General features: G+C 37.2%; 1 pseudogene; it reads right to left on the reverse strand.

Moving 5' to 3' along the window:
- The window catches only part of LOC136006275 (FRAS1-related extracellular matrix protein 2-like), a 93,549-nt pseudogene that overhangs the window by 27,931 nt on the left and 50,685 nt on the right, over nucleotides 1-14,933 (reverse strand).

Raw genomic sequence — 14,933 nt, forward strand, 5'->3', positions numbered from 1 at the left:
TTCCTTTTTCTTGGGCAGGCTAAAACAGGTGTACTATTATCCCTTAAAGCTGCAAATAATTCTATAACATGTATTTTAAAGTCTTTGTCTGTCAATTTTGTTCTCTTTCTCAATGTAGGGTTCCTTGGTTCTTGTTATTAGAGGCACGCAGTGCCCCATCATGACTAACGTGACCAAAGGATTGTGCGGATACAGTCATATCCAGTATCAAAGCCGTGTTCAGCTTTTCGCCAGTTGGAAAGAGGCACATTCAGGCTTACAATAACCTCAACAAAGGCTTATTGCTTTGCTAAGTTTAACAATCATTCCAAGTTTAGTCTGCATACTTCAGCTGTTAACACACTGCACTTTACAATGGGAAATTTTATCTGTTTAAACAACCTGTTTTTCCCAGTTCTAACAAAAATCCCAAAGCATTCATCTTTCAGGCATAACCAGGCACATTCCTATGAAATCATCTATTTCTCTTTAACAGATTGTCAGACTATCCACTGTAGGAGTGGTAAGTACATATGCTTAGCCAGTGTACAGACACTTACAGTACACTGTGTAAGTATTAGAAACGTTTGGTGTACCCAGGTATCATTCTGCAGTAAAACAGAACTGCTGAAACTCCACTCTTTGAAACTCAAATATCACACATTTGAGAAAGAAGGTTGTCCAGTTTCCTATAAATCAAATGCCAGCAGTCCATTTCCAGGTCAGATCAAGAGTGGCAGCCTGTTTCTTGTCTGTTTATTCAAAATGGAGATAGTCCTATAAAGTGGTGTATCCTTAGGAGAATTTTCATTTCAGAGCACAGTTTTTAACAAATAAAGTTTAAACTTTAGCTATCTTTCCATATGATATAGGCATATGGAAAGATTTAGACAGGGACTAAAAGAATGAACAAAGTATGACAATCAGTATACGGCTTTTCTTCTGCTTCTGTCTAATAGTATAAATTCTTTATTTCTCTGTCTCCAACTTTAGAATAAAAAAGGAAGATTTGCATTTCTACCTTAGAAGTGCACTAATCTTGACACACTGGTAATTACTGCACATGACAAATTAACCTCTATTAACTGCTTCTACTCTTTATCTAATAGTATACAAATTCTTTCATCTATAATATTTTCACAAAGATAACCCTATACCTGTGTAAACTTTTGTATTCACAGACTCTGCTGTACTAACAGCCATCTAGTCCTATGCGAGTAAAGAAAATCTAATCCTCAACTCCTATGGCAATAACAGGGTAAGCCAAAGTGCATGATACATATTTACACTCTATCTTCAACCTAGTTCATGTCTGTTCTGCTAATTTTTCTACTGAGTAAGCAAATCCTAGACTCATGTTTTCACATGTTTAAAAACCCAAAAACTCAGTGGAAAAGATTTTTAATCAGTAAAACTTCCAAAGAGGAAAGTGCCAGCAAAACAAAATTGCTTCTTCATACTCACCATCATCTGCATCAGCTAAGATTATTACTTTAGTGCTTGGGAATTCACTGCCAGTTTGGCTGCCCACTGGTATGCTCAGCAAAATATTGAAGGTCTCATCTTCCTCACAGAGTTATCAATAATGATAATATGACAGATTTTCTCGGTCTCATTGAAATGAACAATGCTGCTATGATCTTCAGGACATAAGACACAGTCAGAGTAAGACAAGACAGTGAATGGTACTGTGCTGGCAGCAGAACCTATGAGGAGAGAGGGCAAAAAATGAATTACAGGAACTCAGGACTTTAAAGAAGCAGAGGAACAACATCTCTTTAAATGAAACAAACACAGAAGAAGTGTTTTGTGCTGAACTGACTAATAAATGTGTTTTAGTAACAAGTTATACACAAGAAATTCTTACTGCTTCTAACCTAACCAAAACCCCAAAAATGTAATTTGATTTTAGAAATGGTTTAGTTCCAAATCTAGATCTTGTCTCTGTGGTTCACAATGAACTCTACACATTGCCCTCTTTAATAACACAGATTCAAAAATGAAATCAAAAGTATTAGGACAGAACATGCAACCTTCTGCATCAGTTATGCTTAAGCAAGAAGTGATACTCAACGCCTGTAGCCTGTCAATTTTGAAATTCTAGTTCTTGCTGAATCAACTGAAGCCCTGTCACAGCTTCTTCCAGCTTTATAATCAAAAGGTAAAACGGGGATGGTAGGAAAACCCTCCCACTGGGGACCTCAGTTGTCATTCAGGGTATATAAAAACATGCAATGATCAGTCAGATCCTCAAAACCAGGAGAGTTATGGGACGTAACTGGAACAGTATTTTTTTCTCCTCTAAACATTCACTGCAGTGACAGGAATTTCCTCTTCAGCAGGAAAAGCTGCAGAGAAAAAAAAGGTGCCTCTTCAAAAGAAGGTATACATATAAGTATAAATACACAATACACATACGTATGTTTACATGCATGTATACACACACACATTCTTATATTTTGGGCTTTAAAACATTCTTTAAGCAGAGAACCAAAAGCACCTAAGTTGCCTGAAAAAATCACTTGTTCTAGCTACTGAAGTTCCTGGCAATACTTGCTGATTAACTGTACTTGCTCTCTTACTTATCTAAATGTGAATATTACGCTGAATAATCAGTTACCTAGCTAGATAACATACCTTGGTGAGTAGAAGAAATGACCATCAGTTCTTGACTAACATCTCCAGATCTTCTAACAGGAATCAGCAGTTCACCTATATCTTCCTCTACTCGACATTCCAGCTGAAGAATATACACTGGAGATACTGAAGAAAAACATGACGACAGAAGGGGGGGAACTAAGGCAGAACACCTGTATGACAGTACATACAGAATGTGAATGTACCCAGAGAAGAGATTTAATGAGAAAAAAGAATTCCTTGTTCAACCAGGTGAAACTTTAAGACAAGGCTGAACCACAACAGACCATAGACAGATGAAATATACAGGTACACACAGCACTTGCAAGTGACCAACACTGCACCTAATCACAAATTCTTGGGGAATGAGAAGTGATAAATACTATCACCAGCATCCACAATTTCAATCATTGCTATTGCTGGAATCTCAAGGGCAGCCATTACTGGATCGGACAGAATAATCTGGAATGTTTCAAGTGCCTCATATTTGCTGTCTGCAAATATTCTCACTTGCCAGATAGCTGAAGCCTGTCCTGGATTGAACTGGACCTGTTTCTGCGGTTTCCCCTTGAAGTCTTTATCTTTTACTGTTGTACCATCTTTGGTTCCAATACCTGCATAAAAATTCAGAAGAACTGTTCTACATGCATGTCAATATTTTAATAAAATCAAAACAATCACAAAAAATAATTTTAAAATGCTAACCTGGCAGATACTAACCTTAAGGGAAAGATAAGGATGGTTATATCACACTTTGGCTAATTTTGTTATATAGCCCACAAAAAAAAATAGGCAATTAGGGTAGGGTCCTGCCAACATTTGTGTGCATAAAGAATTGTATTGGCATGAAATATTCCCTTTACTTCACCCACTGAGCACTTAAACCTACACAGCTATCAACAAAATTTCTGATGTGTGAGGTTATCTATCAAACATGACTGAACAGAACTGTTCAACTGAGACACAGAAACATAGAATAGTCAGGGTTGGAAAGGACCTCAAGGTCATCTAGTTCCAACCCCCCTGCCATGGGCAGGGACACCTCACACTAAACCATGTCACCAAAGGCTCTGTCCAGCCTGGCCTTGAACACCACCAGGGATAGAGCACTCACAACCTCCCTGGGCAACCCGTTCCAGTGCCTCATCATGCTTACAGTAAAGAACTTCTTCCCTATATCCAATCTAAACTTCCCCTGTTTAAGTTTTAAGCCGTTACCCCTTGTCCTACCATTACAGTCCCTAATGAAGAGACCCTCCCCAGTATCCTTATAGGCCCCCTTCAGACACTGGAAGACTGCTATGAAAAAAAAAGAAAAAAAAAAAAAAAAAAGAGGAATTATATAAAATACTGTGGAACAAGTTTTCCACTTACGCCTTCAGAAAAGACGTATCAGTCTGTTAAGAAATTTATGTCAATTAAGGTGTTGAAGGTTTCACTGAGGTATAATTTAGTCACCCACAGTACACAAAAACAAAACAAACCAAAAAACCTCACTGCTTATCTCTTTCAAAGATAAATTAATCATGCATTTAATACTCTGTGCTTCCAGTTTCTGCTACTGTTCAATATCTGTGCTGTACTTACACACATTCAAGAACTGTGAAGTACTTTTATCACTTTCACTTTTACACTAGATAGCCCCTAAAGGCTTCTGTACCTGTTCAAGTCTTGCTTCCACCGATGCTCTCCTAGCTGGGTGAGTAAATAACTGGACATTTGATGTGGAATTGCAGCTCAATATGACAGAACAATAAAAACTCAGGATTTATTTAGTCCAGCAACCTATGCAAATTTGCTGCTTCATTCCTACCCCTTGTTTCTTCTTTGTGTAACTATAAACTGCAATACTTAGTCAGATATGAATCCCCCGTGCTGTTAATCTTTTACTGTACAGGTTTAAAATGCTACACATTCTTATCTTAATAAAAAACAGGTGCATAGAGATTCTACAGCTAGAGGTGAATTTGTTTAGTTCAAAGTAAAGCAGCAGATGAAGTTTTAACTCAAAGTAGCTTTTGCTTGCTATTTATATCCGATGGCTTTTGCTGTAGCATGAGAAAATGATAAACCATGTACGTTTTGAAAGAGCAAAACAATATCCAGAAACACAAATGTGCTTTATTGGAAACTGATATGCAGGGTGTTACAACTGACATAGTGATTTATACAGCTTTTACTGCTTAATGCAGCACAAGGACTCAAATCTTTGTTGTTGTATTGTTGTAGGTTTTTTGTTTGGTTGTTTTTTTGGGGGTTTTGTCTTGTTTTTTTAAGTGAGAGTGTACCATACATAAAAATAGCTCCAGAAAATATTTTTTCAAATACAAGGAATTGTTACACATTTTTAAGCCTGCATAGTTATACAGCTAGGCTTCTTGTTTGGTTTAATCAAAGATGTACACCTACTGACAGAATCCGACTGTGGACATAATGAAGCAAAGATCTGTAATTCACCATGGGGTCCTGAAATTCATTACTGCCCTTGGGTTTCAATCCAACATTAGTTCAAATATATGAAAATCTTTTTACTAAGGTTCAACAACAGCAATTACATGTCATTTTACCTCCCCAGTTGAGAATGATGAATCCTTCTCAAGTCAATATCATGTCTTTGTGGGAGCTATGTCTAGCAAACAGCTTCTGAAGGCTGTGGAATATGAAATTATTCGCCAACTATTCAATTCCTAAATCATTCCCAACAGTTTTTCTATTCTACAACTGCTTAGGTTTTAAATGCCTGACCTACTTAATACTCCGATAATAGCTTGATTGATTTTCGTTGTGCAAAGCAGAAATTGTCACTCATGGGTTCAAATGATAAAAACCTCAAACTTTAAACCTTTTGCCTTTTTGTTTGCTTTTAAATCAGGGAGAAAAGACCTTTCTGCTCAGTGCTCCTTGAGTTGCTCCATTGGTGCAAAGATTTCTGTGATTCCTGTTTACTTTGCAGAGCTGTCATGATTGGATACCCTGCTATTCCATGACAGCACACTCTTAAAGTCAGTGCACCCTACACTGGCCACCTCTGCTAGCAGATGACCCTTTGAGAATTTCTAGTAGCTTTTTGGATTTTCTCATAGCACAAAGACAAGCATAACACTGCCCTTGTAAAGTGAGGAGCTGTAACTAACTACTCCACAACTTGGTTTGCAGACAAAGACCAGGTACCTCAAGAACTTCTTTGCTTACTTATAGCTAATGTGTTTGAAATGTATCCTCCTGCCAAAATAAACAAAGCAGAGTATTCCAATTTCTGTTTTGTGTCTTTGGGAAAAATACACTAGGTAAAGAGCAGAAGTTTCAATTTACTGATTTGTTCTTACATCTAATAATATCAATACTTAGATTTCTGGTTGGCAGCAGTGGAAAATGAAACACATAGCCACATCTGAACAATAATATTCTATACCACTGTTATTATTTGGAATTTATTATATAGACAGAGGAACAAACAATTATGGAGCAGGTCCTTAGCAGCTGCCTTTTCTGGTGCAAGAAACTACAAATGTTAAAAGTTTACTTACTAATAAAAGAGGTTTCCTGCAGATACCCTCTGCATCTGATGGCCACCTCTAGAAATTTGGAGTTCTCATCTATGATGTAGTTCTCCAGTGAAATCCAAGCCCAGTTCATTCAGAACAGCTGCCTCTTTAAAATGCTCCCTGCTCTGTCAACAGAAAAAGTATCCTGAATACTACATTTAGTCTGCAAAGCACAACTAGAATTCCCTGTGGTCATTGCTTAAGTATATTAAAGCTAGCCTGTTTTTTCACCTGCAGGTATGAGGGACAGAGGTGCATCACATGAACTGCAATAGTCCACTCTCCCAGATCTTCCAGAGTTAACTGATACATGTCTTCCAAGAGGTTGGAGGACAGTTCACAGGTCAAAGCCTGTGCCTTAGCACACCAGCCCGCTAATTAAGCTACCTATTAACTCTCAAAGATTACTTTTGAAAAGATTATTTCTGTCAGGAGTGGGATTAAGCTGTGAAAAGAAGGGTCTATGTGGTCACACTGTAGTCTTGCATTACTGACTCTAAAAATACTAGTATGGGCCTGTCAACATCAGAAAAGAGGACAAAACGAATTCAGCATTTCCTAGTAAATGCAGGCAACATGTAGTATCAGATAAGGAAGATATTATATAATGAATTGTACTGATTAATGGTGCAAAAATATTTGGAAATTGTGACTAAGCTTCTATTCTTTGCTTTTGAGAAAATAATTTATTAAAACCAGTAGTTATTTTGTATTGCACAAAGTAAAACTGGAAAAACATATCAAATTATGAATTTATTGCTATTTAAAATGTACAAGGCCACAAAAATTCAGGTTGTCATTTTCTTCTGGTTTGGAAAATGAACTCTTTAAAAGTATTCTGTAAAATTATTATGTGAGCTGGCAAATCCTGTTTCCATGAAGCAAAGGTAATTATGTAACAACTGGTCTTGAAGCCAAACTTCAAGCTCATGATTTTTTCTAACTGAATTAGGCCTTGTGGTGCATGCAGTATGCACTGTAATTCAAGATTATAACATTCAATTTGCAAACATTTTCATTGCTCATAATTGACAAAGTATAGACGAGATAAGAAGAGACAAGGAAAAAGTTGCTGTCATCAAGAACTATTAAGACTCTGCCCTCCATTTGTCTGATGATCTTCTACATAATAAATAGAAAGTTTCAAAAAGGGTACTTAAGAAGCCTCTACTTACTGAAACAGGTAATTTCATAACAGGTAATTGTATCCTGCTAGCATTTTTTGTTAAAAATTGTGTTGTTTGACATTTTTCTTTTAAAATAAAAGTCAGTTTCATTCTATAATTATGTACTTCTATTACAGAAGGATGATGACATGAAATCAACTAGTTCAGCACTGGATGAAACACTTAAACTTTTAGATTACAGGATCTAATTCTCTACGAGTGCCCCGTTGACCTCTAATCAAAATCACCACATAATTCTAATTTGTTTTAATGTTGAGAATTCTTATACTAACATTATCCCTATGGGAACTGCCTCATGCTCTTAAAAATTGTAGGGCAAAGTCCAGCATAGGATTCTCCTGCTAACTAGAAGCAACTCTAGATTATACATGGCAAATAATTCCAGTAATAACTGAGGTTATAGCTATGCAAAGTCTATGAGCTTTGGAATCTGAAGATGTTTTAAGTAGCTACAGCTTAGACTTATTTGTGTCTTTGAACAAAAATACAAGTCATTTAGCAACAGCAAAAAAAGTGTTGAAGGAAACAGATTTCTGAAAAACTGCCTTAGTTGCAAGCTGAAACCTAAGCCTATTTACCAACTGGAATAGTTTAAAAACCCCTCCACTTAGCTGTTTGGCTGACACTCTATTGCTGCATGTAGGCTGGAAAAAGACATATCCTGACGAATTACATCATTTCTGCTGAAAAAATGCATGAAAAATGATCAGCGTGATCACTGTATTTCTGCTAGATGTATTTCCTGGTGACTGTTTCACAGCCTGTATCCCTTCACAGACCTCAGTGCTTTGGAGGTTTTTTTCCCCTTTGTTTAACAAATAAGACTGAATGCAGCATGCTCCAAATTAACAATCAGTTTAGAAAGAAGGTCTGGAAACGAAGGGAAACTGAGGCTTAAGGCTAGACTAAAACCAAAACCAACCAAAAGGCTTGTAATGTGGAAAAACTAATTCAATAATAAATTAATGATAGACTAGTCAATTTCCTACTAGTCAACAACTGCAGTATAAAGCTAGTTCTCAGGTGTGAAATTACTGACAAACGGCTACACAGATCTACGCAGAGCTAAACCCCAGATATGGTGAGACCAAGGTTTCCAGTCACAAGTACCAACACCCCTGCCATCTGTTTGCACTGTAAAGCCCTCCTCCATCCGTACAAAACATACTTATATGTGTAGATAAATATACTACTATACATGGCTGCTTAGCAAAAACATATTCATCATTCTTCAGTTATTCTACAGATATTTTCTTTTAGAAATGTCTGCATCTACTGCCAGAATGGAGAGGTTTTTAGGAAGGCCAGATAACTATCCCCAGACTACTTATTTACAACATAATGTTATGGAAAAAAGTAAAGCAAAATGCCCCCAAAAATTATAGGGAAAAAACATAGCATATTGTACATGTTTACCTATAGCACTGGCAATCTGAGCCCAGTGTGTAGCACAGGATCTGATGACAGGCTGCTGCAGCTGATGATACAAAGCAGCCACCATGAATTGTTAGGAAATGTCTTTTACTTTCATCATCAGTAGGAAAGATCAGAGAGCAAGAGAGCTAAATATGCACATCTCTTTTCAGTGTGTGTATCACGCCCAACTGAACTCAATACCTGGCTTTTTGTGAACTCCTGCATTAAATAAAATGATCCTAAAAGCAGTGCCTAAACACTCAGTAGGCTTAAAGCAGAGTCAAAGTAGATTCATATAATTTCCTGTTTCTGGGAATTTTGCAGAACTCAGCATCCTACAAGATAGGTGTCTGGAACTCCCATTGGCCCTGTCTCTTAACATGCAAATAGTAAAATACCCATTCATATTCATAGACAAGTTTTCTACCTTTTCAAACAGACATCTCATTTTGTAGGTGCACTTCCAACAGCAGGTTCCCATCTTGGGTTGTTCAACTTCACTGAAAATCAGGGTAACTGAGGAACTCGTACTGTGCACAATACTAATGTGAGGTTCAACAGTTGTTTACCACCTCACATCACCTTCTCCCATTCCTTATTTCAGAACTGCGAAAAGGCCAGAGCAGGAGGTAGCTAAATTTTGAAGGTAATACATTTTCTGCAGTTTTTAAGAGATACTAAAATGGAGTCTATGGACTCATTCTGTAAGTTGAGGATTTAGTACTTCTATGTGTAAAAAAAAAAAAAGCAAAGAGAAGAATGTTATTCTGTAAATGTGTTCCAAATATCCAAATATATGCTTAAATATCTCTATTTTCTAACTAAACCATAAATTTATTAGATCACTTGCATATGCATCACAAGCTGTAAAATCTCATTTCCTCATTAGGAATAACATATATGCAGGTGCAACTGCTTGAAAAATTACACATTCATATTAATTATTTTACATTGGCATTTTTCAGAGAAACAGGGAGTACCGAAAATGACAATAAAACGTACCTTAAGAACAGGCCAGTATGAAATTAGATGGTTGCCAGTTCTACAGTTATGACAAACGGAGGCATTCCAACAAGATATTATAATTTGTAAGACCTATAACTCTTTCACTATACAGTCCATCAGCTTTTTCCTGGCCAAAGAGAGAAGCCTTCAAGGGATGTCTCATACCATCAGCTTCATAAATTTAACAAAGAAAATTACATAAAAACCTCTCAAGTGTCATGAAAGAGTAGCCTCCATTTCCAGTATTTTCCTAAAAATACTATTATAGTTACTGCTGTCTTGGTTTTATTATCCCTAAGCAAGGGTTGATATCTTGCCAAGTGTTATTAGATATTGGGGAATAAAGACTAGATTAATACAAGGAGGTAAAAGCTGGCCATGTGCTTGGCATATGGGTCTTGCACACCATGAAACATAGATTTTCTATTACCCTCACAGACTGCATGAATATCTAAGTTCTAAAATTAGTAAAAAATAATACATTAATAACCCACCCAAATGGCAGGACACTTTCTTTCTTTTTGCTCTGGCAAAGATTCCACCCTGCCACCATCTCAGATTTTGGTTGATCTTGGGTGGTTGGCAGTGTTTCTATCAACTCCTTCAAGAGAAGTTATGTTCCTTTACAACAGCTGCTCTATGGATGCAAGCATCCTTGCAGTTGGCTTTGATTTGCTGGATAGCTAAAATTTACTGAAAGGGATCAGAAAGACAGAAAGCAGCCCAGGGAAATAAACAGAGAAGGAAATAAAAGGAAGAAGTTGGAGAAGCACAGAAAGAAGAAAGAACAAAACCTACCAGCTCAGCTAAAAGAAAGTAAATTTACGTATGAGTGAAAAAGAAACAGTTCCAAATGTTGAAAAACTTAAAAAGGGAGACAAGATAGAGAGGAAAATCTAAATTACTTTGTAACTTTAGCTAAAAAATTAAGGGGTGGCAAAGCCACAAATGGGCTCTCATCCCCCAACCAGCCAAAAGTCTTAAATTCTTGGGCAAGGGAAAAATAACAGGTCAGGAAATGAAGAGTTTGTTGGGAATTAGGCATTTTTTTCTTTCTGTCTTTATTTTGGACAAAGATGAACTTAGAAAGGGGTTTGGTAATTTTTTTTATTTGGTGGGGTTTTGTTCGTTTGTATCAGGCTGTATTTTAACAAATGAATATTCTCAGTCTGGTATTTGTAATGAGCAACCATTCTGGTACAGAAGGAAAAAGTGACTGTTCTGAGCAGACTAATATTTAGCTTTTCTCTTCCTTCTTTGCTGGCATGCACAAAAGCAGAATGCAGGCATAATATTTTTTTTTTTTAATATTTTAAATCTTTCCTTTTTAATATCTAAATGCAAAGTACAGAATATGTGTCAAAAGTGGCTGCTGCAGAGTATCACGCTTTTCCTTTCAGTCTAAGAAAGTCAAAACCAGGAAACAATTGTAGGTGTTGGAAAAGAGCACTAGCTTAAGAAGAGCAAATATTAGTGGCCAGAATATACATTTGATTCCTCTGAGTGCACAAACCTGACTGCACATAGTCAAGACCTTTAAAGCCGTATTTAACTGTCTTTCAAAATTCCTGCCAGATTTCAGTTATCATCAAGAAATTTTGAGGCCTTAATGAATCTACATAGGCTGCATATACTCAAGGTTCTTTTTTCCTGTTTGATGTGGTTGGACAGCAGGGTTAGAGGAACAGGTACACTGCTGTTGATACTTCACTGGACCCAGTTTCACGATTGCAGCTTGTGGTGGAGGGCTAGTGTGCACAGGTTGAATTACCTTGTCTCACGCTTTTAAATCTAACCCAATTATGAGGATTTTGTCTTTTCATCCTCCTGAATTCCAAGAGACCTGGAAGTTGACTAAAAGATTTGTAATTTGAGAATGATGAGCCAGTGCCTACAGTGAAACATGAGGAAAGTCTGGGCAGCAGGTGGCCGGAAGACATATTCCTTATTTGCCTTAATTTGCCCATCCTTCCCCACTCCAGCTCCAGGACTGGAGGGTCGCATTGTATTGTTGATACAAAATGTACATCCATTTCATAAAAATAATAAAAAAAGATATGCTGCCATATTCTCAATCAGGAAAGAACATTACTTCATTTGTGACTCCAGTGTTTTTACTCGTGTTCTTTGCCTTAGTTCCTTTGCTTTGGCCTGTTTTTATCATTAAAAAATAATGATAATAATGATAAGAATCTTTACCAAGACCCAGTCATCCTCCACCTAAATTAAGCATTGCATCCTTTTTTAAAAATTTGCCATTTACACTATATCTTTATAGCCTTTGTCTTTCTGGAAGCCATTACCTGAAGAGTTTGAAATGTCATTAAAGCCTCACAATAATATGCTTTGCTGCACTATGATTCTATAGTATTTACCCAGTGAAAGTCATCATAACACACTGTTCATCCACACCAGCATAGCCCACTGGAACACAGAAGCCATGCTCCAATTTGCTGCAAGTATTAGCATGAAGGAACATGGTTTAGTCTGCATGGCTGGGAAGATGTTTTCCATCAACTAGGCCTTCCAAATTCTTGGAGTTTTCCCATATATGCAACAGATCATACCGTAAAAGCAGCTCTCAAACAAACTTTATGCTGCTCCAGAGACTAAACGTTTTCAAGTATAAGAATTCACAAGAAGACCAAGGATTTTTGTTCTGGCAAAAGGTAATTTGGTATTTGCAACAAACCATCATCACTGTGTTTCTAAATAAACCATTTTTGTTGGTAGAGGGGAGTTTCACTTAATAGTACAATTAGGATTAAAATAAGGAGAAAAGAAGTTTTGTATTACAGGCTTGTCTAATTTCTGTCTGTTCTTTTCTAACAGCCTCAGTCACAGATAACTGCAGTCTAGCCATGACATGTTCTATTTAGAAACATTCCCCCCTTTAGAAAGAGATGGAAAAATTGAAAGTGGAGGGTTCGAGAAGGGGAGATGGAGCAGGGACTGAGACAGAGCTACTGTAGAAAGATGTGTGTTATGAAGGTACAAAGACACTCCTTACCACCATCCAAGGAATTCCAATTATTCCCAATAGGAACTTTATATCATCACAGAGATACAACAAAATTTATTAGAGGTCACGCACATACATAGTCGTACATACTCTGCTTGGTAGGAGTTAAGTCTAACTCCTGCTCCTCATTTAATTTAAGAATAAATTAATCTTCTTCATGTAACCAGGCAGCTCAAAGAACAATACACTACCCTGAAACCAGGTGATGGTCCGACATACATATATACAAGACAGATGGGAAATAGAAGTTTGCTAGCTATTATTTCACAAAGTCTCTTTGGAAAGACTCAGAGAAAAAAAAAAAAAAGGAAAAGGAGAAAGAATAGACAGAATAAAGGAACATCAGAATAGTGAAGTTAACAACAACAAATTAAATACTTGGAGCATATCCTGAGGGAAGCTGGAGTGAGCTCTCCAGTCCTTTATCACATTAATTTGAACAAGCAGAAAAGTGAATTTTTGGCTAACCAGTTCTATGCCAGGAAAAAAGAAATTTTCATCAAAAAAAGGAACTGAACTTCCTTGTTGCTCGTTTGCTCTGGATAGTTTTTTGGCTTTTGTTAGGCAGAAGACTGTTAAGGAAGTACCCTGTCTGCAGAAAGTGGTGAATGTTCCTTGAAAAATGTTTGTAGGTAAAGCTAATAGTGAAGCCTCTGCTTTTCTGGACTGTATTGGCCTGAAATAAGTCACAATAACATTGGGAATTTGTTTTTCCATCACCATCCTTTTTTGTATTAATTACATCAAAAACTATGTTCCAAGAAATCATCTTCATTGACACATCTAGGTTAATTACAGAAACGACGTGCCACTGTAGAAGCAGCATCAACCAATTCATTTAATTAGCCTAAATTGTGCAGTAATCAGCTTACAAGCTATCCATACACTAAAGACTACCAGAGAATTCTACCAGAGCTTCACAATAACAAACATATTCAAGAATTACGCAAGTCTTTTAAGCTGATAAACTAGCAAAACTTATATGACAAATTCTTCATTAGACATTTCCTCATCCACTAATCAACTTGCATACACTTACGGCCTGCCTAGTCTGGTCCTAATCCAACGTAATGCATCTGATCTAGTTTAGGCTTCCTCAGTATCAGTTTTTTCAAACAGCTATCAATCTGTTTGCAAGCTGTCATGTCTGATTACCTATACAAATGGTTTGCCAAATTGCTAAAATACCACAAGAACAATATACAGAGTATGATTTTTAACGATGATCCTTTTATCGTGAGAATGTAAGTGCCTTACAGACTCTACTTTAAGCTTTTGAAAAGGCAGTACAATAAACATGCTTTATGGGTGGTAGCACAGTGAAACCAAGGGAAATTAATACAGGAAGTAACAGACCATAAACAGAAATAGAAAGACTGATTGCCAGGCTCCAGAGACACCTGTCTAAATTCTGGAGAGATGCCAAGAGGTACCACAGAAATATGTTTCTTTCATGCTTCAGAGCCTTCCCTTTCACCCCCTGATGAAATGTCTGCTCAGCCTTACAGATCATTGCCACATGCCTATTTTGCAGAGCCATAGTAAGACTAGTAGGTGAGGGTGGCTGATGACAAAAATCTTCCCTGAACCATCCAGCCACTTGACACTGGCATAAGTTCTGCAACAACGTAATTACCTGGAGCCTCTCCAGGAGTCTAACAGAAATCTAACAAGGATCAGCATTACAGTAAGTGATGAGTACCTCTGCACCCCTTTCTCTTGACTTTCTGACCCTGTAACTTCATGACTGTCTTGATTACTTCACACATTAAGGCTGCTTGCCCAACACCTTGTCCTCAAAAAATAGTGCCTGAAGGAGTGTGCTTCTTGTGTCTCAAGAGAAGGATAATCTTTTTTACGCTTAGATTTTGCAGACCATAAAGAGAAGCACTAGCTCATGTTATTACACTTGGCCAGGACATTCTCTAGGTAAGCATGCATAAAGGAAGGTGAAGCCCCCAAAACAGAAATGAAAGCTTCTGAATATGACCTCACTCACTTCTACTCAAAGAGCTCATGAAGGTAAGCAGTCCTGGGTAAAAACTGTGTCATTATACACTATATTACAGTGAAGAAAGCTTGGTAGCAATTTAGGACGTGGAAAATGAGTGATGCCAATGGTATTTAGTCATGGTGCAGGTT

Source organism: Lathamus discolor, chromosome 1 (genome assembly GCF_037157495.1).
Source record: "Lathamus discolor isolate bLatDis1 chromosome 1, bLatDis1.hap1, whole genome shotgun sequence".
Classification (NCBI taxonomy): domain Eukaryota; kingdom Metazoa; phylum Chordata; class Aves; order Psittaciformes; family Psittacidae; genus Lathamus; species Lathamus discolor.